The sequence below is a fragment of the Piliocolobus tephrosceles genome, chromosome 15 (assembly GCF_002776525.5).
Source record: "Piliocolobus tephrosceles isolate RC106 chromosome 15, ASM277652v3, whole genome shotgun sequence".
NCBI lineage: Eukaryota > Metazoa > Chordata > Mammalia > Primates > Cercopithecidae > Piliocolobus > Piliocolobus tephrosceles.
The window spans coordinates 26,906,326-26,931,326 of record NC_045448.1 but is presented as its reverse complement, the minus strand read 5'-3'; the positions used below and the strand labels follow the sequence as shown (position 1 = coordinate 26,931,326).

At 46.0% G+C, this 25,001-nt stretch overlaps 1 protein-coding gene across 2 annotated transcripts in view; it reads right to left on the bottom strand.

Moving 5' to 3' along the window:
• The window catches only part of DPYSL5 (dihydropyrimidinase like 5), a 104,039-nt gene extending 80,623 nt beyond the window's left edge, over positions 1-23,416 (bottom strand). The window contains exon 1 of one of the 2 annotated variants that reach the window (XM_023230056.1): positions 23,263-23,416. The gene's annotated coding sequence lies outside the window, so the exon portion shown is untranslated. Of the gene's footprint in view, positions 1-23,157; positions 23,227-23,262 lie in introns of those variants that run through there. The other variant, XM_023230057.1, reaches the window with a different exon arrangement.
• Positions 23,417-25,001: the final 1,585 nt, after the last annotated feature.

The following is a 25,001-nucleotide window of genomic DNA, read 5'->3' as shown; positions in this document are numbered from 1 at the left end:
TGATTTGCTGTTTAGTGTGGCAGCCACTAGCTACATGTGGCTACTAGGCACTTGAAAGGTGGTTCGTATGACTGAGGGACTGAATTTTAAATTTTATTTCATTTTAATTTAAATAAGCATATGTGGCCAGTGGTTAAGGCAATGTGCAGAGCAGCTCTAGCCAATACTTAAGGAAATGTATTAACTATTAACTACTACACAGCAGGCTTAAAAGACAAACAGAATGGAAAGATAACTCCCTCTCAATCTTGTTGTTTTGACTTTCCCTGCCTCTACCAGTCCATCAAGAGTTGTCAAAAAATGACAGTTTGATGACAAGCTTCTGAACTCATTTTAATTTTTTTTTTTTTTGAGACAGAGTCTTACTCTGTCGCCCAGGCTGGAGTGCAGTGGCACGATCATAGCTCACTGCAGCCTCAACCTCCTGGGCTCCAAGCAATCCGTCAGCTTCCCAAAGTGCTGGGATTACAGCCATGCGCCCGGCCAACTCATTTTATAAAATCAATATAACCTTAATATCAAAGCCTAATAATGACAGTACTAAAATTATAAGCCCTTGGACAAATCTCATGAACATAGATACAAAAGATACAAACTACAGTTGTAAACAATTTGCAGTGTACCAAAAGGATAATACAGTTTATTCCATAAGCCAAGGACAATTCATCATGGCAGTTAGCAGCATCATTCTTTACATCCACAAATCAATGGAGAAAAACCAATCAAAATATATAAAAATTGGAAGACATCTGATGAAATGCCGTTCCCAATAAAAATTCTAAGAACCATGGAACAGAACAAAACGACTCAAGTGTAATAAAGACACGTTACCAAAAACCAACAGCAAATATCATTCTAATGAGTAAAGCACTAAAGTCAGTCATTATAATTAGGAATAAAACATGGATGCCTCCCCTGACCACTATTATTAAACAATGTTTACAAGTTGCCAGAAAATGCAATAAGATAGAAAATTAATCCTCAGAATAAACATGGAAAAAAAGAGATACATTACGTTACAGTTGTCTAAGAAAACCTAAGTGGCAAAATAATGGATTATAAGATAAATATAATAAAATCAGTATTTTTGATAGCAAGCAGCTAGCAAGAAATAGGAGGAAAAAAATGTTCTATTCACAACGGTGAAAAACATTGTAAAGAATAAAACACTAAGAATGACGCAGAAAGGGCAAATCTATATATAGAGTATTTTCTCTATTTTGATCTATTTTGAGCAGCGGCTGCCTAGGGCTGGGGGTGGGAATGGGAAGTGTCTGCAAATGTCCTCAAAGTGTCTGTGTGGGGTGATGGACATTTTCTAAAATTAGACTATATGATGGTTACACAACTCTGTAAAAATCTAATCTTCGGCAAATTATACACTTAAAGTGGGTAAATGTTATAGTATGTAAATTACACCTCAATACAGCTTTACAAACAAAAAAGAAAGAAAACTAAGAAAGGCTGACCATGCATAGTGGTTCACCCCTGTAATCCCAACACTTTGGGAGGCCAAGGTGGGTGGATTGCTTGAGCCCAGGAGCTCGAAATCAGCCTGGGTAACATGGTGAAACCCTGTCTCTTCAAAAATTACAAAAATTAGCCAGGCATGGTGGTGTGCACCCGTAGTCCCAGCTACTCAGGAGGCTGCTGAGGTGGCAGGATCGCTTGAGCCCAGGAGATTGAGGCTGCAGTGAGCTGTGACTGCGCTACTACACTTTGGCCTGGGCAAGACAGCAAGACCCTGTCTCAAAAAACAAACAAACAAACAAAGGCATAGAATCCTAAAGAACTTCTCAAAGTATAAAAAGTAGGATCCAAACAAAATGAAACAAATATATGCTTAGATGGGAAGACATATTGTAAAATGTCAATTTTCCCCAAATTAATATATATGTGAACTCCCAATGTGTTTATTTTGAAATAGATAATAATGGAATTGAGAGGAGTTGAGAAAATTATAAAAAGGAAAAAAGGAATAGTGTGGGGAAGACGAAGGGCTCCCTTAGTAGATATTATAATATGCTCTATGAAATCACTGTAGTTAAAACTGTATGGTATCAACAGATAAGGAGAGCAGAATAGAGTGCTTGGTAGCAGATTTCAATTAAATCCAACAGAAGTGATATTTCAACTCAGTGGGGAAAATGACTTATGCAATGAATGATGTGGGCACAACTGGTTATTCATCTGGAAGAAAATTAAATTGGCTCCCTACCTTACAGCGTACATCAAAATCTGTAATCCATCTGGAATTTATTTAAATGTAAAACATAAAACAATAAAAAGACTAAAAGACAAGCTGGGAAACTACGCGTACCACCAAGGAGTAGGGGAGCGCTTTTAACTGAGTCTGCAAACTCAGAGGCCACACACACACACAAAGACACAATTCTGACTTGATAAAAAATTTAAAATTTGGTAAAATGAAAGATACTATAGAAATAAATCAATAGATAAATGATAAAGAGTCTGAGAAAACACGTGCAGTGCATATGACAGAAAGGAGCTCTTAACATATTGGTTGGAAAAAGACAAATAACCAAGAGAAAGATGGGCATAGGACATCAGTAAGTGATACACAGAAGAACAAATCTAAATGACCAACAACATATGAGATGATGTTCAGCCTCTGCAGTAGTCAAGAAATGCAAAAACAGAAAGTAACAATGAGGTATCACTTTACATCCATCAGATGGCAAAGATTCAAGTGTGATACCTGACATTGGCAGGTCTTGTGGGAGGAGGGGTGCAAATTGGGAGTGGTGGTGAGGAGAATCCATACATGGCTGATGGAAATGTGACATTATTGCACCCTTCTGAAAAAGTCTGAAAAGGCCTCTATTAACATTTTAAAAGGACCTCTGACCCAGCACCTCACCCCTAGTACTCTCTCCATAGAAATAAAAGCAACAGAATATAAGGAGACAGGCACCAAGCTGTCCACTGCAGCACTGTTGGCAGGGCAAAAACAAACAATTGGAAACAAACCAAATGTCCATCAATAGAGAATGGCAGACTAAACTGTAGCATTATCTGTGCCATGGGATATTATGCAATTTTAAAAAGATCTACATCAGTGGGCCTACAGTCTCTTCCAAGATGTAGTGATAAGGCAAATTGCAGAGATGATGTATTTTACCAAAATGTAAATCCAATACATGTATCCAAGACACCCACACGCAGACATAAATCAGGTCCCATTTAGCGAAAATGAACAAGGACAAAAGATATTTACCTATGTACATATATTCATATACATTGATGTGTATGGGGTAAACTGTGGGTGGAAACACTCAGTTTATGTTGGTTACCTCTGTAATTCCAGCATTTTGGGAGGCTGAGGCAGGCGAATCATTTAAGGTCAGGAGTTCGAGATCAGCCTGGCCAACATGGTGAAACCCCATCTCTACTAAAAATACAAAAAAATTAGCTGGGTGTGGTGGTGCACACCTATAATCTCAGCTGCTGAGGAGGCTGAGGCAGGAGAATTGCTTGAACCCGGGAGACGGAGGTTGCAGTGAGCCGAGATCATGCCACTGCTTTCCAGCCTGGGCAACAGAGCGAGATTCTGTCTCAAAAAAAAAAAAAGAATTTTTAAATTTATTATTACTTTTATGGATATATCATAGTTGTACATATTTGGGGGAGTTCATGCGATATTTTGATGTATGTATATAATGTGTAATGATCAAATCAGGGTAATTGGGATATCCATCACCTCAAACTTTATCTTTTTTTTTGCATTGGCAACATTACAATTCTTCTAAGCCTCATTTTTTTTTTTTTTTTTTGAGACGGAGTCTTGCTCTGTCACCCAGGCTGGAGTGCAGTGGCGCAATCTCAGCTCACTGCAAGCTCCGCCTCCCGGGTTCACGCCATTCTCCTGCCTCAGCCTCCTGAGTAGCTGGGACTACAGGCGCCTGCCACCATGCCCGGCTAATTTTTTTTTTTGTATTTTTAGTAGAGACGGGGTTTCACCGTGTTAGCCAGGATGGTCTCGTGATCCGCCCGCCTCAGCCTCCCAAAGTGCTAGGATTACATACTTGAGCCCCCGTGCCTGGCCCTAAGCCTCATTTTTTTAACAAAGAAAGAAAAAATAACAATTACAATGAACGTTGTGTGTGTGTGTGTGCATGTGTGTGTGTCTGCATAATGAGATGCATGAAAGGTGGTCACCAAACTACTAATGGTGGCTATTTCAGGGCTGTGGGATTTCAGGTGCTTTGTTTTCTTCCTTACAATATCATTTACATTTTTCACAGTGAATACGTATTGTTAATAAAATCAGGGGAAAACTATACTCACCCAGTCAAATTTACTGAGCCCCTATTGTGTGCCATGCACAGAACTATATGTTTTATATATTTCATTTCTTATCCTCACAGCAACCCTGCAGTGAATGAGGCCAGTGGAGTTCAGAAGCATTAGGTAATTTGCTTGATACCACACAGATTATCAGTAAGTGTGGAAAGGCAAGCTCTAAACCCAGGCTTAACACCTAGACATTCTCCTTCCTGCCTTTACTCTGAATTCTCATTTAGGGACTATGCTGTTCACAGGGCATTTATCCTTCATCTGGCCAACTCATATGTCCCTTCACTCACCATGCAGATAAACACCCACCGTGTCCTCTCACGGTCCCTGATGGTGGGGTTCAAAATGAGTGTTACAGAATCCTTGCCTTCAAGAATTGCAAGTCTCTATCTGTTAGCATTTTAGTCTGTAATTGCTGGCGGCGGCAAGGGCTGTGTGTTACGGATATCTCTGTGTTGACATCTGTGTTGATACTTGGCACAGGTCTCTGTAAATGTCCAATTCGTTGCTTACAACTGAGGAGTTTAAAGTACACACAAAAAAGCCATGAGCTATGTTTTCCAGCCTTTTGACTCTCTCTTTACCCATAAGGTCTTTCTAATGGGCCACACCTATTATGATAAAACTTTTATACAATAAAGTATGCTCTGATGACTTCAAGCTCACCATGCATTTAAAAATGAACACAGGCTGGGTGTGGTGGCTCATGCCTGTGATACTAGCACCTTGGGAGGCTGAGGCGGGAGGATCACGAGGTCAAGAGATGGAGACCATCCTGGCCAATATGGTGAAACCCCATCTCTACACAAAAAAATTAGCTGGGCGTGGTAGTGCATGCCTGTAGTCCCAGCTACTTGGGAGGCTGAGGCAGGAGAATTACTTGAACCTGGGAGGCGGAGGTTGCAGTAAGTCAAGATCACGCCACTGCACTCCAGCCTGGGCAACACAGCAAGACTTCATCTCAAAAAAAAAGCACAAAAACCTATCCCCACATCTTAACAAAGAACAGAGGACTCTACAGTTAGGAGGAAAGACCATGTTTTCTGTGCTATTTATTTGTTGGCTATTTGGAGCATGAAGGATGTGAACAAAGGTTTCCAAAGAAGAAGGAACAATAGATGTTATTTTAATACAAAATCAGAAGGAGGAAAAAAACACATTGCATTTATACACACAGTTTTCTTATTTAAATATACACAGACACTGAACTAAATATATTTTCAAAACTCATCATTGTATTGTCACTGATTTTAATTAGGAAAGAAAAATTGCTGAGGGTGGTCTGGAGGCTCAGGGCAATGAGGGGGTCTGTGAACAGATGTAGATGAAGACAAGGTCTCCTTATTTCCGACCCTTTTGGGCCCCCTTCTTCAGACCAGCAGCCTTGGACTACCCTCAGCACATAGACCCCAAAAGGCAAAGAGTCAGGAAGAGGTGGAAACAGGGGAGCACGGATATGCTCAGTTAACCCCAGCCACCTTGGGCATCTGTCCGCCTTCTCCCCTGCTGCCCGAGCCTCCCTGCTCCCACAGGCCAGCCAGCCAAGTAGGTCCCTCTCCAAGTGCTTGGCCCTTCCTGCAGCTTCACACTCATCCCTCTGCCTGGCGTCCTTTTCCCAAATCTAGCCCAACATTCATCAGTGAAGACTTTTGCTGCATCCCAATGGCCAGGATGGTTCACATTAGTCATTCTCTGTCACTTTACTGACAGTTGCACAATCTGCACCCAGAGAGTGAGAGAGACTTCTTCAAGACTGGCACTTCCATCCATCTTTTCCTTTCTGTGGTACTCAGATGATGCCTGGCTAGTGGCAGATGCTTAGAGAATGTTAATCATCTTCTCCACCTTTCCCATCATCCACTCAAATAATCCTACTTTGGGATCTGCACCTGCTCTGGATGGAAAGCCATCTGGATGCTGTCAGCATTGTTGAGGCCAGCCCCTTTCAGACTGGGGCCCAAGGGGTGTGGCATGAGTAAGGCGCTTCTTCCTGGAGCACTCTTGTAGGGCTAAACATTTAAACTGTGTGTAATTTCTTTTGTGAGACAGGGTCTGGATTCATTGCCCAGGCTGGAGTGCAGTGGAGCGACCTGGGCCCACTGAAACTTCCACCTCCAGGCCTCAAGTGATCCTCCCACCTTAGCCTCCCAAGTAACTGGGACTACAGGTGTGCACCACTGCACCTGGCTAATTTTTGTATTTTTTTTGGTAGAGATGGGGTTTTGTCATGTTGCCCAGGCTGGTCTCAAACTCCTGGGCTCTAATGATCCACCCACCTTGGCCTCTCAAAGTGCTGTGATTACAGGCGTGAGCCACCGCACACGGTCTAACTATGTGTAATTTCTGAAATTCCTTGTATCTATTAAAACAAAAAGGGAATACTGTGAACTAGAGTGCAGACAGTGCATCAATTTTCTTAAGATTAAAAAATGTGACTTCAGCAGTCACAAAAGACCACATATTGTATGATCATATTTATATGAAATGTTTAGAATCATCAAATCCATAAAGACAACAAATAGATTAGTGGTTGCCAGGGATTAGAGGGTTGGGGAAGAGATGGTAGTGGAAGAAACAGAGAGTGACTGCTAATGGATATGGGGTTTCTTTTGGGGTGGCAAAAATGTTCTAAATTTAGACTATGGTGATGACTACACAACTCTGTGAACACACTAGAAACCATTGCATTGCACACTTAGTATGGGTGAACTCTATGGTATGAAAGTTGTATCTCAATAAAACTGTTCAGACAGGCTTCAAAGATATTTCCAACTTGTATCAGGGTGCTACAGGCCCAGCCCACAAGCTCCCAGGGGTATGAGCTCCTTTTCCTTTACCATTCCAGGCAAGATTTGAGAAGCAGTGATAGGAAAGGAATGGAAACTCCAGCCTGGTCCACAAGTCAAGAAAATAGGTACAGGCCTGGGGGGCAGGTCAAGACTGTCCCGCACTCCTGGTCAGCAGCTGAAACTGAGCCAGTATAAAGGGGGAGGATGCCAACATCCTGGGGCCCGTGTCAGAGCTGTGGCCAAGAGTACCAGGGCTACTATGGTTTCATGCAGTTGAACATTGGAGAAGAGGTGAGACAGGGGCAATGCAAGTGGTTGGCTCGGTGAAAAAGTGAAGGGACATTCTGGTGACGTGGAAAGTGGCTGGGCTCCCCATATGGATTCTGAGGAAGACAATTATGGAGGTGGGTGGTGGGGAAAGGGGAGCCTCTCCTCCTGCTGTGTTGGAGAGAGGCCCTCAGAGTGCATGTGTCAGATGCTACAGGGTCTATTCCAAAAAGGGGATTCCAAGGGGAGGGCACCTCAACAAGTCCCCTCCCCTCCACCTGAACAAAACCCAACAAAAACACCAGGGGCAGGCAGAAACAGCTTCTGGAATAGGCTGTACACTTTGAAAATGGCCATGTAATGGGGTGTTGATCACTCCTGCAACTGCTTCTAGTAAATTCCTCTGCACAGCTCCATCCCAGGCTCCCTTCCCACCAACTTGGTCAATACAGGTGCCCCACTCTGCTGGACCTCCACACAGAGGCTGGATGTGCCTGGCATCCCAGTGAATTCCACCAGCCTTGTCACAGTCAGGCACACAGCGGTTCTCTGCCAACATCCAGGCAGAAGCCAGGGAGCAGGTAGGGATAGGGAGGGGGAAGGAAGAGTGCAGACCCAGAAGAAAAATAATCAACAAATATGCAATGTCTTCATAGGGCAAAATGAGCCAGAAAACATGGACGATAGATGATGAGATTATCATAGCTTGGAGGACCGTACCTCCCAGTATGCCTGGCATAGACCCAGTTTATCCCTATAGACCTAAGTAGATTATTAATAGCAAATAATTATCACTCTCCAAAGTGTTCTGCTTTGAAATATAAATTATATGACCACCCAAGTCAGAGCACTTCAGGCAATTATTGTGAGATACATTCACGAAAAGAAAGAGAAATAAATTCAGCTCAACACATTCATTGATAACCAACTTGCTGAGGGGCCTTGTGCCAAGTGCCACAAGAGAGCCCTGTGTTAGTTTTCTATGCTGTGTAACAAATTATCACAAATTTGGTGGCTTAAAACAACACAAGCTTATTTCCTCACACCCTGTGGGACAGGAGCCCTGGGTCCTCTGCTTAGAGCCTCACAAGGCTGCAATCAAGATGCTGGATGAGCTGTGTTTTCATCTGGAGACCTGTCTGGGGAAGAACTTGCTTCCACACTCACTCACATTGTTGGCAGAATTCATTTCCACATGGCTGCAGGCTCTCCGCTAGAGGCCACCCTCAGCTCCTAGAAGTCACCTATTTCTTGCCAAGTGGGCTTTCCCAGAATAGCCACTTACTTCATCAAGCAAAAAGAGTCTCCAAAAGGAGTTTGCTAGCAAGATAAGGTGTCATATAACATAATAAGGGAAAGGACATTCCCATCACCCCTGTTGTATCCTATTAGTTAGAAGCAGGTCACAGGTCCTGCCCACATTCAAAGGTAGAGGATTACATGAGTGTGAACACCAGGAGTTAGAGATCATGGCTGGGGGATGGCATGAATCTGTCTTCACATCTTGAGAGAGAAAACATGTCCACAAGTAGTTGAAACACAAGGCAAAATGAAATGAATGCTCTACATGAGGAAGCCAACTCTATAGGAGGATCCAGAGGCTTCCTAATCCATCATCCGAGACCAAAGAGGGCAAAAATCACCAGACATTCTCTCTGCACCGATACCACTCACTGGAAGCTAAAGCGCCCTGTGGGTTCCTCCTCTGTGAAATGACTAAAATGTTCTCCAAATTTCTTTTAGCCCCAATATCCTGTGATGACACCTGGCCCAGTGCAGGTGTTCATCAAGCACTTGCTGCCTGGAGGAAGGGAAGTGGGGATGAGCAGACACACACATTACTGTGGGAAGGTTCACAATGCCCAGTTAGTGCTTCTCATCTTCTGTGTCCTACAGTTCCAACCAAGTTTTCCTCTTAATAAAAAAGACTCAAAGGGGAAATATTGGAAATGCTATTTGATAGTCAGCAATAATGGGTCTTTCCTACTTCTTGATCCCAGAGCCTTTCTTATTTGAATGGGCAGTCGAAAAAACACAGTCTGTCTGTTCAGTAAGCCTAAAAGCCCAACTCTGTATGCTTGTGTCTTATTTTGGAGGCCTGCATCTAGGGGTCTGTTTGGGAACATAAGCCATCCACATGGGCCCAAGAACTTCACCCTCCTCAAGTCTTCTTGAGTCTCTGACGGGGTGAGCCAGAGCCAGCCAAGGGTGCCAAATTATTATTATTGTTTAGACAGGTAAAACACACACATGATAAACACTTAAAGCCATGTAAATTGTGAGTTTTCCCAGCTCCTCCCTGACCCCTCCAGAGATAAGCAACATCAAAGGTTTTGTTGCATTTCCTTCCATGGACAGTCTATGCATATTTAAGCATATATGTATTTTTCACATTACATAATGTATTACAGAAAGGGTGGCACACATTAAATATTGTTCTGCACTGTTTTCCTCCCATTCAGTGATATATATTGGAGATTGTTCTACATTAGAACAGAAATACCTGCCTTATTCTTTGTAAGGGCTGTATGGTATTCCTTTGTAAGGACATGTCATAGTGCATTTCATTCATTCTCCAATGATAGGTCTTTTGTCTAATTTTTTGCTAGTACAAATAATGCTGCAATAACAGCCCTTCCCATTCTTCATCAAGCACATGTGCTTGTATTTTTTTTTTTTTTTTTTTTTTGAGAGACGGAGTCTTGCTCAGTTACCCAGGCTGGAGTGCAGTGGCGCGATCTTGGCCCACTGCAAGCTCTGCCTCCCGGGTTCACGCCATTCTCCTACCTCAGCCTCCCGAGTAGCTGGGACTACAGGCGCCTGCCACCACAGCCAGCTAATTTCTTTTTGTATTTTTAGTAGAGACGGGGTTTCACCATGTTAGCCAGGATGGTCTTGATCTCCTGACCTGGTGATCCATCCGCCTCGGCCTCCCAAAGTGCTGGGATTACAGGCATGAGCCACCGCGCCCGGCCATGTGCTTGTATATCTTTAGGAAAAATTGCTAGCAGTGGTACTGCTGGGTTAAAAGGAATGTGCAATTTTAATTTTGATAGATAGTGTCAAACTGCAAATCTGCCAGTTTTCACCAATGAAGCACTGTGACAGCTCAGCAGCAACACAGGGTGTCTGTCACAGGACATCAAGGCAGTCAGGACAGCATCCAGTCTGCATCTTCTCATTTGACAGACACAGGAAGGGAGAGGTGTTGTGCTAAACTTCTCCTTATGTGAGGGAGAAGTTTACATTCTCCAACTGTCATATTGTCCAGCCTGTTTCCATTTGACAATCATATCCCTTTGATTGTTTTTGTATACATTTATATATCACAAAGCACCTAATTTAGCATCTGGACAATACCATTAGCTCCACTTAGCACTTACCACATGCCCACCAGACTCAGTGCACGTTATCACTTTAATCCTCTAGAAGCCTGTGAGAACGATATTAGCATCCCTTTAGTTTGCTAGGAAACTGAGGCTTGGGGAGATAAAACGACTTTGGCCAAGATTTCTTGTGCCTAGGAAGTAGCAGTCAGGATTCCAACCCCATATCTCTCAAATGCGCTAGCTCCTTTCTGGAAATCGCACTGCCTGTTGCAGGCACTCACGAAATAGGTGCAGGTCTGAGAGGAGGTTCAAGCTCATCTCAAACAACAGCTCAAGGCAAATTAAGTGCACAGTTATCAGACAGTAAACCTCTCTCTCCCTTGCCAGGAAGCACTAACATTCAATTCATTTCCATTTCTGGCTATTTGCACTCTGTTCCCAGATATTCAGAACTTAGCAATGGGTGCGCCTCATAACCCAATCATCTCTCTGCAACACCAAGACCATTTAATTTCTGTCATAATGGCCAACTTCAGGTGCTATCTGCTACTGAGATAGCACAATTTTATAGAATTAATTGATAAAAATCAGCTTCACTTGGAATCTTTCATCCTCCAAATTATTCCTGTTAATGATAGAGTATCTCACACAATTTTATTCCTATTTTCACAAAAATTCTTCAATGACCAACTTGCCCACTAAGGCTGATTAGAAAGTATTTGCTGATCAGGAAACTTTGTGAAGTTGGTCCTGAAATAAAGAAATTAACATGTATTTATACACTTATTTTAATGTGAAAACTATCAGGTACTATAGATAGAATTGTACCCCCTGTGCCAAAAACATTTCTTTAAAAAAACACAATCTCTATTCTCAAAAACATATTATCAGCTAGGTATGAAAATGATGTATGTGATGTTCACAAAGATATGAATAAGGATTTTTGTGGTTGTACTATCTAAAATAATTAAAAACTGGGACATAACCTTAATGTTCATCAATAAGTAAATGCATAAATAGAATCTAATAACATATAAAAACAAAATAAATTTTAAAAATGGAATCTAGTATTCCAATGGAACTGAAGACTGTCATTTAAAAGCTTCCATTTGTAAATTAGGTAGAGACATGGAAAAGTTTTGATGAAGGAACAGAATACGAAATAGTTTCCATGCCATGGTAACAACTCTGTAAAAATTTATGTAAACATATGGACAAGGGCTTGAATGGAATCAGCCACAATTACACTAGCTAAGCAAGCAAAATTGTCTATGGGTAGTTTATAATTGATTAAATATTGGAGCATTAGATTCATATATTTTAAAGTACAAAATTAGGCCAGGTGTGGTGGCAGATGTCTGTAATCCCAGCACTTTAGGAGGCCAAGGCGGGGGGGATTGCTTGAGCCCAGCAGTTCAAGGCCAGCCTGGGCAACATAGGGAGAATCTATCTCAATGAAAAAAAAAAAAAAAAAAAAATAGCTGGGTGTGGTGGGATCCACCTGTACCTGTGGCCCCAGCAACTTGGGAGGGTGAGGTGAGAGGATTGCTCAAGCCTGGGAAATGGAGGCTGCCCCGATCGTGCCACTTATACTCTAGCCTGGGTGATGGAGTGAGACCTTGTCTAAAAAAAATAAATAAATAAAAAATCATATCCTATATTATAAAAGATACGAAATATGAAATATCTAAGTGCTTAAGGGACTCAGAGTTTAAGCAGTAAGTGGAGGGTTTAAAGATATGTTAAGTCTGGGCTGATCGCGGTGGCTCACGCCTGTAATCCCAACACTTTGGGAGGCCCAGGTGGGTGGATCACGAGGTCAGGAGATCCAGACCATCCTGGCTAACACGGTGAAACCCCATCTTTACTAAAACTACAAAAAACTAGCCGGGCATGGTAGCAGGTGCCTGTTGTCCCAGCTACTCGGGAGGCTGAGACAGGGCAATGGGGTGAACCCGGGAGGCGGAGCTTGTAGTGAGCCCAGATCGCGCCACTGCACTCCAGCCTGGGCGACAGAGCGAGACTCTGTCTCAAAAAAAAAAAAAAAGATATGTTAAGTCTGATCTCATTCACTTGTTTGTATAAAGACAAATACCAAACATGGTAGACCACATGCTAACAAAATCTTTCTCAGGAACAATTTGGGCTGTGAATGGATCGCACAAGGAAAAACTGGCCAAGTTAGGAGTTCATGACTGCCTTGGCAGGTTCCTCTGGCTGCTCATGTTTCATTACCACCATCCTATAATTATGCCTCAACTTTATCCACATTTATGCTTGTCCTTTATCCACACTGGTCATGACCATCACTGCCATCACTCCTAAGCCACACGATGATACTGGCCATGAACATGAGATGCCACAGGCCAAAGGTTGGTGCTCGTATCTTTGTGCCTCATCTTTTTTTTTTTTTCATTAGTTGCAGAGGTTCTTTCCATTATAATCCAAATGTAAAAATCGCATCTATTTTAAGTTTTTCCAGAAACCTACAGAAAATAAGATATATGTCATAATTCTGTTCCTAAATTTTAAAAAGGCAGTGTCCTGTCTGGTCATTATAAGAAATCTGAAATTATTATAAGAAATAAGAAACGGCCGGGCGCGGTGGCTCAAGCCTGTAATCCCAGCACTTTGGGAGGCCGAGACGGGTGGATCACGAGGTCAGGAGATCGAGACCATCCTGGCGAGCATGGTGAAACCCCGTCTCTACTAAAAAAATACAAAAAACTAGCCGGGCGAGGTGGCGGGCGCCTGTAGTCCCAGCTACTCTGGAGGCTGAGGCAGGAGAATGGCGGGAACCCGGGAGGCGGAGCTTGCAGTGAGCTGAGATCTGGCCACTGCACTCCAGCCTGGGCGACAGAGCGAGACTCCGTCTCAAAAAAAAAAAAAGAAATAAGAAACATAGCCATTATTAGAAATCAATGTCCTGTCTGGCCAAATAAGAAATGTGAACTCTGTGATTCCAAGCTGACCCTTTTGCAGGATTTTTTTTTTTTTTTTTTTTTTTTTTTTAAAGGGCTTCCTCTTTCGCCCAGCCTGAAGGGTGATGGAGCAATCTCAGCTCACTGCAACCTCCACCTCCCAGGTTCAAGCGATTCTCCTGCCTCAGCCTTCCCAAGTAGCTGGGACTATAGGTGTGCACCACCACGCCCAGCTAATTTTTGTATTTTTTAGTAGAGACGGGGTTTCACTATATGTTGGCCAGGCTGGTCTCGAACTCCTGACCTCAGGTGATCTGTCCATCTTGGGCCCAAAAAGTGTTGGGATTACAGGTGTGAGCCACCACGCCCAGCTGAGACTTTTTTTAAGCCACAGAAATCACACAATTCGAAATTGCTATTTGACCCAATATAAGAAATATAAATTAGTTAACCATAAAAATCACTTGTTAATCTTGCCCAAGGCTGTCAGGACACCTCTGGAATGATCTTTGGACCAATGTTGCATTTATAATCTGATTTTCATCTTTTCTGTAAGAAAAACTGCAGCAGCAAGACTAAGGTAGATGTACACTGTTTAGTTTAAAATGTTCATTTCAGCCAATCAACTAGTTGTTTGTGGACAATTCTTAAAAACTAGTATAATATATATATTATATACACATATATAATATTTATTACATATAATATATGTATATATTATATATATAATTTCTTTAACTGGTAGGTTACTGTGGAGTCAGAGATACAGCTTAAAGTTCTACTTTTTGCTGAAGAATAGGAGTTGGAAGCCAACCTCTGATCAAGCCATAATATTGTGCCAGTCTTTAGGATTTCGGTTTAATCAGCTGCATTGCATACCTCAGAGGATTTTTTTTTTTTTAATTTCACCGTTAATCTTAGCATTTGGCACAATTCACGAAAACAGAACATGTGTGTACCCTTGACCTGCTAATTTCACTCCTAGATATACATATACCCAACAGAAACACACGCGTTCACCAAGACACCTACTAGAATGTTCACAACAGCACTGTCCATGAGACCCCCAAACCGGAAACTATCCAACCATTAGCAGCAGCATAACTGACACATTTGGTACATACATACAATGGGACGCTATATAGTAATGAAAATGAGCAAATTAGATACAACAGTAAGAGAAATCTCGCAAATATAACCTTGGGCACAAGAAGCCACTGGTGAGAGAATTTCGCCTACATGATTCCATTTCTAAAAAGTTCAAAAATAGGCAAAGCTGATTGATCTATGTGTAAGGAGTCAGGATATGGAGGAAGAATACTAAGTAACTGGAGATTCCCCTTGAGTACTGATAATTTTCTGTTTCTTTTTTTCCTTTTTTTAAATAATAAGATTTTGAATCAGGCAGGCTTCTGAGCCATAGTAGGCTCAGAGACTCCAATTTTCTGTTTCTTAATTTGGTGCAGATTACATGGGTATGTCTCATCAAGCTATACACTTATGGTTTGTATACTTCTCAGTTTATCTGTTTTAGTTCACCACTCTCAGCCACTGTACCTTCCAAAAGTGACTGTTTCATGTATGTGTATTGCCACTTGACAATACGGCAAACTTAAAACAATTTAAATAACTTCATTAATGTTGAAAGTGTTTCACATATGCTGGAAACAGGAGCAAAAAGACATTAAATGAAAAAATTGGGGGTTGTTTTTGAATTTTATAACAGAACAAACATAGCAATCTACAAGGTCAGAAATCTGAAGTAAAAAATTAGAAAGGAGGCGACTTCTGTATCAATAGTGGATCTTGCTCTGCAGAAGGACAAAGGGAAGGACAGGACCAGACAAAAGAAGGGAGAATAAAGACCCAAGGCCTGAGAATTTCGAGCCGGCCCATGGCGGATTTGAAATCAACAAAGGGGCAGCTTAGAAGTAGACACTGGAGTGACACAAAGATGGTGTGATTGAGTACCAGGCACAACTAATGGGTGGGAGACACACATTCACAGGGAGTCCAGGCAGCAGCAGACCCCAAACCCTTTGCCGAACCAATGAAAGTGGACAGATGTTAGGTAGTGGGGAGTGACACATGCACAACTGAGAATGCAGAAGTTCTCCTTTCTTCCTAAAAGAATCTAGTCATTCACAAAAATTCAATCTTATTTGGGCCAGATGATTTTTTTTTTTTTTTTTTTTTTTGAGACAGAGTCTGGCTCTGTCACCCAGGCTGGAGTGCAGTGGTGTGATCTCAGTTCACTGCAACCTCCGCCTCCCAGGTTCAAGTGATTCTTCTACCTCAGCCTCCTGAGTAGCTGGGACTACAGGTGCATGCCACCATGCCCAGCTAAATTTTTGTATTTTTAGTAGAGACAGGGTTTCACCATATTGGCCAGGTTGGTCTCAAACTCCTGACTTTGTGACCCACCAGCCTCAGCCTCCCAAAGTGCTGGGATTTCAGGCATGAGCCAGATTATTTTTAATTTAAAAGGGAGGCCAGGCACGGTGGGTCACACCTGTAATCTCAGCACTTTGGGAGGCTGAGGCAGGCGGATCACCTGAGACGAGGAGTTCCAGACCAGCCTGGCCAACATGTTGAAACCTTGTCTCTACTAAAAATACAAAAATTAGGCGGGCATGGTGGTGCACGCCTGTAGTCCCAGCTACTCGGGAAGTTGAGGCAGGAGAATCGCTTGAACCCAGGAGGCAGAGGTTGCAGTGAGCTGAGATCACACCACTGAACTCCAGCATGGGTGACAGACTTCATCTCAAAAAAAAAGAAAAGAAAAAGAAAAAAATGTAAATGGGGAGCCAGAGGTCTCAGTAGCTGGAAAATCCTGTAAAATATTATCAAAAACCATTCCGTCAGTCACTCTTTCAATATTATCTGTTGAATGGTTACTCTGAGCAATATTTTGGGCTAGAAGCCACATGAGTGAGAAAAGAGGTCCAAATTCTATTTTAAACAAGGTGAGGTGCACCATTTTGTAATGGGATAGCCTCTTGCTAAATTATTTAGTTCACTGTGAATCTCACACCCAACTCATAAGGTTCTCAGCTTAAGGTAGTGTTTAAAGGCATGGATCCTTTTATGGTTAGGGTTTCTTTCTTTTTGTTGTTGCTGTCGTCGTTTTTTTGAGACAGTCTTACTCTGTCACCCAGGCTAGAGTGCAATGGTGTGATCTTGGCTCACGGCAACCTCCACCTCCCCAGTTCAAGTGATTCTTGTGCTTCAGCCTCCTGAGTAGCTGGGGCTACAGGTTGTGCCACCATGCCTGGCTAATTTTTGTATTTTTAGTAGAAACAGGGTTTCATCATATTGACCAGGCTGCTCTCGAACTCCTGACCTCAAGTGATTTTCCTGCCTAGACCTCCCAAAATGCTGGGATTACAGGTGTGAGCCACCGTGCCTGGCCTAGTTAGTTCTTTGTGTCAACTTTGCTACGCTATAGTACCATTATCCAATAAAAGATTCATCTAAGTGTTGCTGTTAAGGTATTTTGTAGATGTGGTTAACATCTATAATCAGTTGACTTTATTTTTTTTTAATTTTTTAATTTTTGAGATAGTCTTGCTCTGTTGCCCAGGCTGAAGTGCAGTGGTGTAATCACAGCTCACTGCAGCCTCAACCTCCAAGGCCCAAGCAATCCTCCGATGTCACCCTCTCAGGTAGCTGTGCTAATTTTTTTTAACTTTTGTAAAGATGAGGTTTCCCTATGTTGCCCAAGCTGGATGGTTGACTTTAAGGAAAGGAGATTTTCCTTGATAATGTGGGTGGACCTCATATGATTAATTAAAGGGTCTTTTTTTTTTTTTGGTATTTTTTAGTAGAGACGGGGTTTCACCATCTTAGCCAGGATGGTCTCGATCTCCTGACCTCGTGATCCGCCCGTCTCGGCCTCCCAAAATGCTGGGATTACAGGCTTGAGCCACCGCGCCCGGCCTAGTTAAAAGGTCTTAAGAGAAAAACTGAGTTTTCCCTGAGAAAGAAGAAATTCTAAGTAAAGAGTGTACCATGAGCTCCTGCCTAGTTTCCAGTCTGCCAGCATTCCCCACAGATATGGGACTTGCCAGCCTCTCCAATTGCATAAACCACTCCTATTGGTTTTGTTTTTCTGGGCAACTGATTTTCTGTTTTTCTGGAGAACTCTAGTTATACTGGAGAACTGATACAGACAGTATTCAAACGCCTTGGGTTCAAGGTCTGGCTCTGCTAAAAGTAAGGCTAAAATTAGCCTTACTTTTGTTGCCTCATTTGCAAAATGGGGATAATAACAGCAACCTAATGCATAGGAATCAGAACCACTCCTGGCACACAGTGCTTTGAAAGTGTTCGTGAAACAAATAATTCTGTGGTTCCAAGTTGCACAAAATTCCATATATCTTAGCTGGAAAACCTGAGTTATCTGTATTCCCAACAATTTGCCATCAACCGAACACGATGACTCTTCTCCACACCAAGAACTAAATAGCCTCGGGACAACAGACCCTCACCAGCCATGCCAGCCTAACCCCACTCAAAGGAATGATGCAGCAAAGCTGAGGTCACAGCACTTCTGGAACACTCTTAATTCTCCAAGTTCTCAGCTGCTAAAAACAGCTGAGCTTAAAGAGGCTGCCAGGAAACAGACTCCACAGAGAGCTATTCCTACTATTTGCAAGGGTGGGAGTTTTAGAAAGGAGTCCTAATCATTCTCTCTGTTCCCACTGTTAATCCCTACGGCAACTTGCCATGGCCCCTTGGGATGAACGATTAAATGGGGAATCAAAGTGTTGTTTTTGTGGACACACATTTTAGGGGCAGAATATGATGCTGCTGCTGATGGTGATGATAACTTTTACTGAGCACTTACGAGATGCCAGATGCTGCTCTCAGTGCTAACCATTAACTCATGTAAACCTCAGAACAACCCCTTACGTAGATACTGTTAGGTTGGCACAGAAGTCACTGCAGTTTTTGTCTTTAAAAGTAATAGCAAAAACAGCAATTACTTCTGCACCAACCTAATACAATCATCCTCATTGCACGGATAAACAGAAAGTGACCAAGGTGAAATCTGAACCCAGGTTTTCTGGCTCTCCCTCCTGTGCACACTACCGCTGAGCCTGGATTGTGACGAGGGAGGAGGGAGGCGAGGGAACAAGTACAGAACAGGGCTGTGATTGATGGGAGTGCTTGGCAAGCTCGGGTTCAATCAATGATTAAATCAGCTTATTTTAAATGAAACAAGTTTCAAAGACTGAAGTAGAACAAATCATATACCATGTTCCTCCCTGAATTTCCTTTGTGCCCACTTTTATACATAAATACCAAAGCTCACAAAAGATTCATGCTATGGTATTTCAATCTTTCATCTTCATATAAAAAACAAGTAAGGCAAAGCGATTTTGAAATTATTTCTCATTTATCCACTAGCAGTGCAATGAAATCAAACACCTGGTTACTTGAAAAATGATAAAACACATTTCTTATTTGCTCCCATATTATACCAAGTTTTCCCTACAGGACTTCACGTTGACAAAGATATCCTGTTTTACAGGATTCCTGTGAATTAAGTCTTAGAAGACTTTTCTGGAATATGTTTTTATACCTCAGAAAACAAAAAAGATACACAGGACCAGATTCTATCAGAAACTGGTAAATTTTCACATCAGGAAGATAGACTGGGTCTCAGACACTCTTGTCCAACTTCTCCAGCTCTCAATATTTTTCTATGCCCTAAGAAAAGGATCTGAACACAAAATTTACATTTTTTTTTTTTTTTTTTCTTTTTGAGATAGAGTATCACTCTGTTGCCCAGGCTGGAGTGCAGGGGCGTGATCTCAGCTCACTGCAACCTCTGCCTCCCGGATTCAAGCGATTCTCCAGCCTCAGCCTCCCAAGTAGCTGGGACTACAGGTGTGTGCCACCGTGTCAGGCTAATTTTTTTGTATTTTCAGTAGAGATGGAGTTTCAACATGTTGGCCAGGCTAGTCTCGAACTCCTGACCTCAAGCAATCCTCCCGTCTCAGTTTCCCAAACTGTTGGGATTACAGGCATGATCCACTGTGCCCGGCCACAATTTACTTTTACCCCAGAGAACTGCCTATAGTCATTCCATCCTTTGGCTTATAGTCCCTTGGAGCTAATGCAAGATCATACAGAAGCCTGGACCAGAGAAGCTATTAAGAAGGGGAAATTCTCGGATAGCTATGGCAGGAGAAGAGACGTGGAAGTGCCACAAATGAAGTTTACGCCAAGTCCTGAGACCTGATTTTGTCAACTGTGTAAACTTGCCTTGCTGTGGAATTCTTTCCAGAGACAGAAGCATTGAGAATAATGCAACAACCCTGCTAATGTTTGCACCTAGAGAGGTTATGCTGACAACAGCCAGGTCTTCATGTCCCAAGAACATCTTTGTGTACCTAGCCGAGGTCCCCAAGCTCAAGAATGGCACCCCGGAATTCTGGGGACATAAAGTCCTTCTCTGGGGCCACCTGCCTCTCCCCTTTCTGGGTTCTGTCTTCCAGGTGTTTTACTGGAGCAGCACCAGCAGAAGGTGGGAGAGGGAGGCTGCTTTCTCTCCATCATCCCTGTAAAAACCGGCTGGTCATACCGGCATTCCTCATCTATGAATTCCCTGCCATGAGGAACAGACTGGGATGGATGTTCAGAGTGCTTTAAGAGGATTGCATCCTTTTAAAAATCCATAAAATTATTACAAAAAAAGAAGCCAACAAAACACTCCTTTCTGAAATTGTTCCCTTGGGTAATATTATGAAAACATGTTTCCCATTGGAGCTCTCTTACAAGAAAAAAACCTTCATTGTCAGATTTCTGAGTTTCTAATATTGAGATTCCTAGTTTTTATGTACTCTGAATGCATGTTTGTGTGTATGCGTAAATACATATATATATAGTTAAAATATAGTATGTGTATATATGTGTGTGTATGTGTGTATATACATATTAATATATACATATAATTAGGTTAAAATATAGTTAAAAACAACCAGTGAGCAATGTTTCAGATAGTTCTTCCAGACCAGTTTTGTAAATTCTGTGAGGCACCTCCTCAAAACACCATCCTTTAAAACCAGCAAGACATAGCCTACTGCTGACTCCCTATGGCCAGAAAGGACACTCAGACAAGAAGCCTTCACGTTGGCAGCTATCATCTGTCCTCGGCAACAGTCAACAGTCATAGCACAGTCCTTCACCTTACGCACCAACCTTGTTAAGAAAGAAAATCCTGAGATTTCAAGGCTGGGTTAAGAGAGCCAACAGGCTCTCAGTTAACTTAGTGGCAAATGTAAGTGGCATCAATGAGTTCTACAATGCCAAGTATCGCCCAGTCTGGGAACAAAAACATTTCTGCTTTATACTAAAGATTCACCTTTAACTTGTCATCTAACCAATTATCAAAGCAACAGTGCAACACAGAATTCTGGCTTTGGCTATCACTTCAAATGTCAAGGCGCTGCAGCGGTGACTTGCAAGGTATTTAGACTGCGAGCAAGAGGCCGAGTGCATGGAAAGCCCTGCTGAAAGCCTGTTTTAGGCTTCCATTCGGTTCATCTGCTTTCCCATGGGCAAGCAACCACCGCCTATCACAGAGCCACCCCAGTCTTAGGTCAGCAGACAATATGGGCGAAGTCTGCAAGAGGCGCACTGGCTTGGGTGTGGTCACTGGCAAAGAAAAGCACTGGTCCCCTAGCAGCAGCTCCCAAACCAAGAGCCTCACCCTTGGCGGATCATTTCCACCCGCTTCTCAGCAATTTGACCACAATCCGCACCAGCCCTTACGGCTCCCCCTGAGAAAGCATAGCGGCAGCCCCTAGACTCGGGCCTTCTCGGCAGACAAAGCCGCTGCTCGGGGGAACCCGCGCTGCACCGAGGCGACCTCCAGTCACTGGCACCTGCGTCGCCGCCCGGCAGCTCCGCGCAGCTAACCACGCCGCGTCTCGGCAGCGGGTGGACAGCGCGGTGCGGGCGGCGGCGCTGCACCGGAAGGCACCCGAGCCGGAGTGAGGGGGTGGCTGTCTGCAGGCTCCCAGGCCGGGGGAGCCCCTCCCACCCGGGATTCCCGGCGGGGCCGGGCCCCCATACAGCCTCAAAGACAGCACGTGCCCGGAGGTTCCCCAGGCAGTATTCCCGGCACGCGAAAACTGCACCCTTGCGTCCTGGGGGGACCTGGTTCGTCGTCGGGTGGACACCAGGGTCGGTTATTGTTCTCTGGGTTTCCCCGAAGGGGGACGTCCCCCATGCCGCCTCCCTGGCAGCACCTGCCGCTGGGCAAAGCCTTTCAGCTTCTCGATTAAAGGGCGTGCCGGGGGGCGCCGCGGAAGATCACAGAACCCTAAGCGAGTCACTACCGGCTGGTTTCAAGCCTGGAGACAAAGCTCCTCACCAAGCCAGCCCAGCCCCGTCCCGGATCTGCCATCCGGGGTCCCTAGCCCGGGTCCGAGGGCCACGCCCAGCCGGCCACCTGGGCCGCCGAGTCCCGCGCCCGCAGCTGAGGATCGTCTGGCCTGAGACAGCCTCTTAGCTGCTTGCCCCTCCCTCCTCGGGAGGCTCTCCTTCCCAGGAGGCGCCCCTCCCTCGCACAGCGCGGGTCTCCTCCTCGCTCTCGTCCTCCCTCCTCAAACCCAGGCGGTCTCCACCCGCCTGCATCCCTCCTCCCCTCCCCATTCTTCAGCAGATCCAGCCTCGCCGGGCGCCACCTGCACCGAGCTCCTTCCTTCGCTCTTCGGACCCGCCCCCGCCTCCGCCCCTTCTCTTTCCTCCTCAAACCCTAGTTCCCACTCCCTGCTCCCCGAGACCCACTACCTGTTCCAAGCCAGCTCCCCAGCCTTCCCCATCCCCATCTTTTCTTAACCCAGGCCTCCCCTCGCCCTCTCCCGGCTTCTCTCCAGCTCAGACTCCAGCCCCGTCCCCAGGCCCGGGGCGTCGACGTCGGTGCCCGCTGAGATCGATGCTGCAAGGCGGGCTCCCGCGCTGGGCTCCAGCCGAGGGACCCAGCTCGGCGCCCGCTCTGGGCTGGGCAGCCGCAGGAGGCCTTTGTGGCTCAGGCAGGAGGCTCGGAGGCGGCGGGCGAGTCCTCTGCAGGCGTCCGCTCCGTTAGCCGGGCGGGTGGAACAGACCGCCGGGTCGGGTCCAGGCTGGGCAGATCCCAACTCGGAGGCGAGAAGGACGGAGGGTGTGTATCTGGGTGGTGTGTGGGACCGGGGACAGCGCAGATCCTGGGACCGGCAGGACTGGCCCCAGGCCAGAGGCACCCCCGCCCAGCCCTCCAGCGGTCCACTGCACCGCGCCTGGCGAGGGGAGCGGCCCACTGCGTGCTAGGCGCGAAACCCCTCCGCCCAGGCGCCTCCTTACCCCAGGGCTTTGCAACCCCGCGAGCACACATTAAACGCTTACTGTGAGCAGGGCCCGGCACGGCGCTTCATGGGCGTACAAAGAGGACCCCAAGAGCGCCCTGGCTTACCCCCGATGGCCATCTCCCAACCCCAAACCACACCTCCCGCCGCGTCCCCTGCGGCCGGGCCCCAGGCGCACCCGGCTCCCCGCCCTTTTGTGCGCCTCACGCAGAAACAGAAGGGGGAGAGGAGGATGTTCTAGCCCGGGGCGGATAAGCCCACCGACCCCCCTGCCATCACCCACTCCTCCGGGATGCTGCGGCCGCGGGGGCCCGTGGCTCGGTCCGTCTCCGTCTCGCCGCGGCGCCGGAGCTGCGGGTGCTCGGGGCGGCGGCGGCTGCACGCGCGCTCGCTCGGGGGCCGCCTCAGCGCGCCCAGCGCCGGAGTCCAGAGTGGGGAGCGGGGGAGGGGCGCGTGTGGGGGCTGGGAGCGGCCTCCGCCAATCACCGCGCGGCCGGCTCCTCCCGCCGCTCCCCACCTCCGCTAGCAGGTTAAGGGGAGGCGGGGACAGGCGGCGCCCCGCAACCTCGGCGCCGCGCGCGGCCGCCGCCTGGGGACTACAACTCCCGGCAGGCCCTGCTGCAGGGCCGGGGTCCGAGAGAGGACGGAGGGCGCGGCCGGAGAACTCACCGACCCCCCTAGCACCCGGCTCAGTGTTCCCTCGGGTTTCCATGGAGACTCAGGACATCACAAAGCCTGGACGCGCCGAGGCACGGGTCCCCGGGGAGGGCGAGGGGGGCGGCTCCGGAGGACACCCGGCCTCCCCTCCCCCAGCTGGATCCCACCCCAGGGGCTGAAACAATGCCGCGACCGCCTCTCCCGGGCTGCGGCCGCGCTGCCCTCCGCGGCGGGACCCCGCCGAGGCCTCCTGGTTCGCGCCAAGACCCGCTCTGACGCCCGCGGGATTGCAGGATGCAAAGGGCGGGGTGGATGTTATAGGAAAACTGTTCTCATGATCAAAGTGACGGCCACTTGGGGCCACCGCAGTTCGCATCTGCACCCTGTGAGGTCTCGAACCCGGAGTGCATTCTCTCCACCGAGAAGATTTTGCCCAGCGCCACGCGGGGGCTTCCCTGTCCAGAGCGCTCAGGCCCAGTGCCTGTCTTATTTCTGGCTTCTGTCAAGGGACAGCGAAGCCTTTGGAAATTATTCATAACCCAATTTACATTCGCTTCACCTGTTTCTTCATGTTTAAATACATACATGATTTACCAAAATCAACAAATCTAAAAAAGAAGAGGAAGGCTCATCCCCGGTTTGTCCCACCTTCCTAGCTAATCCCGGTTCAAGCCTTTGCCATTGATTTGTGTTATTTTCTGCAGTTATAATAATAGTTTGGATTAGTCATTTGCCTCTTTGCACTTAATGTCACTCCAAAGGCGTTGCGATGCGCGTTAAAATGCAGCATCGAGGACCCCCAAGCTGCATCTGCAGAATCCCTCCCTCTCCGGGCTCCCCCGGTATCCGGTGGGGATGAGGAGTCCCCTGGCAGCCATGGCCTCGTGAAGGGGTTCTCTTTGCAGGATACTTTCAAACAAAATGGTGTTCACTACTCCGGGGGCGTGGAGGGGGTCCCCTCTCCCCATCTCAGCAAAATCTACCCGGGCGCAGGACCCACAGAGCCCGCCAAGGCGGGGTTCCCTGCTGTCCTTCCCCGGAGAGCTTAGGGCCTGGACCAGGCCAGGCTGGCCTTCGAGGGATGCATTTCTGGATTACCCAATACTGAGTCTGCACTTCTCCCTTTCCCAACTCCCCTCTGCTTGGTGAGCAGAGAGCAGGGAGCCCCCAGGGGAACCTCAAAGCATCCCCAACCCAGCGCAGCCCGGGATGTGGCTGTGAAAACTGCTCCAGCTTGGGGCACTGCCCTGTGAATTCTCCAGGGCTTTGCCCGAACAGGGATGTAGGCAAAATGGACTGGGCGTCAGGGAGGTGGCGTGGAACTCCCAGCGGCCTCCCGGCGGCGGAGTCCAGAGGCTACCGCGT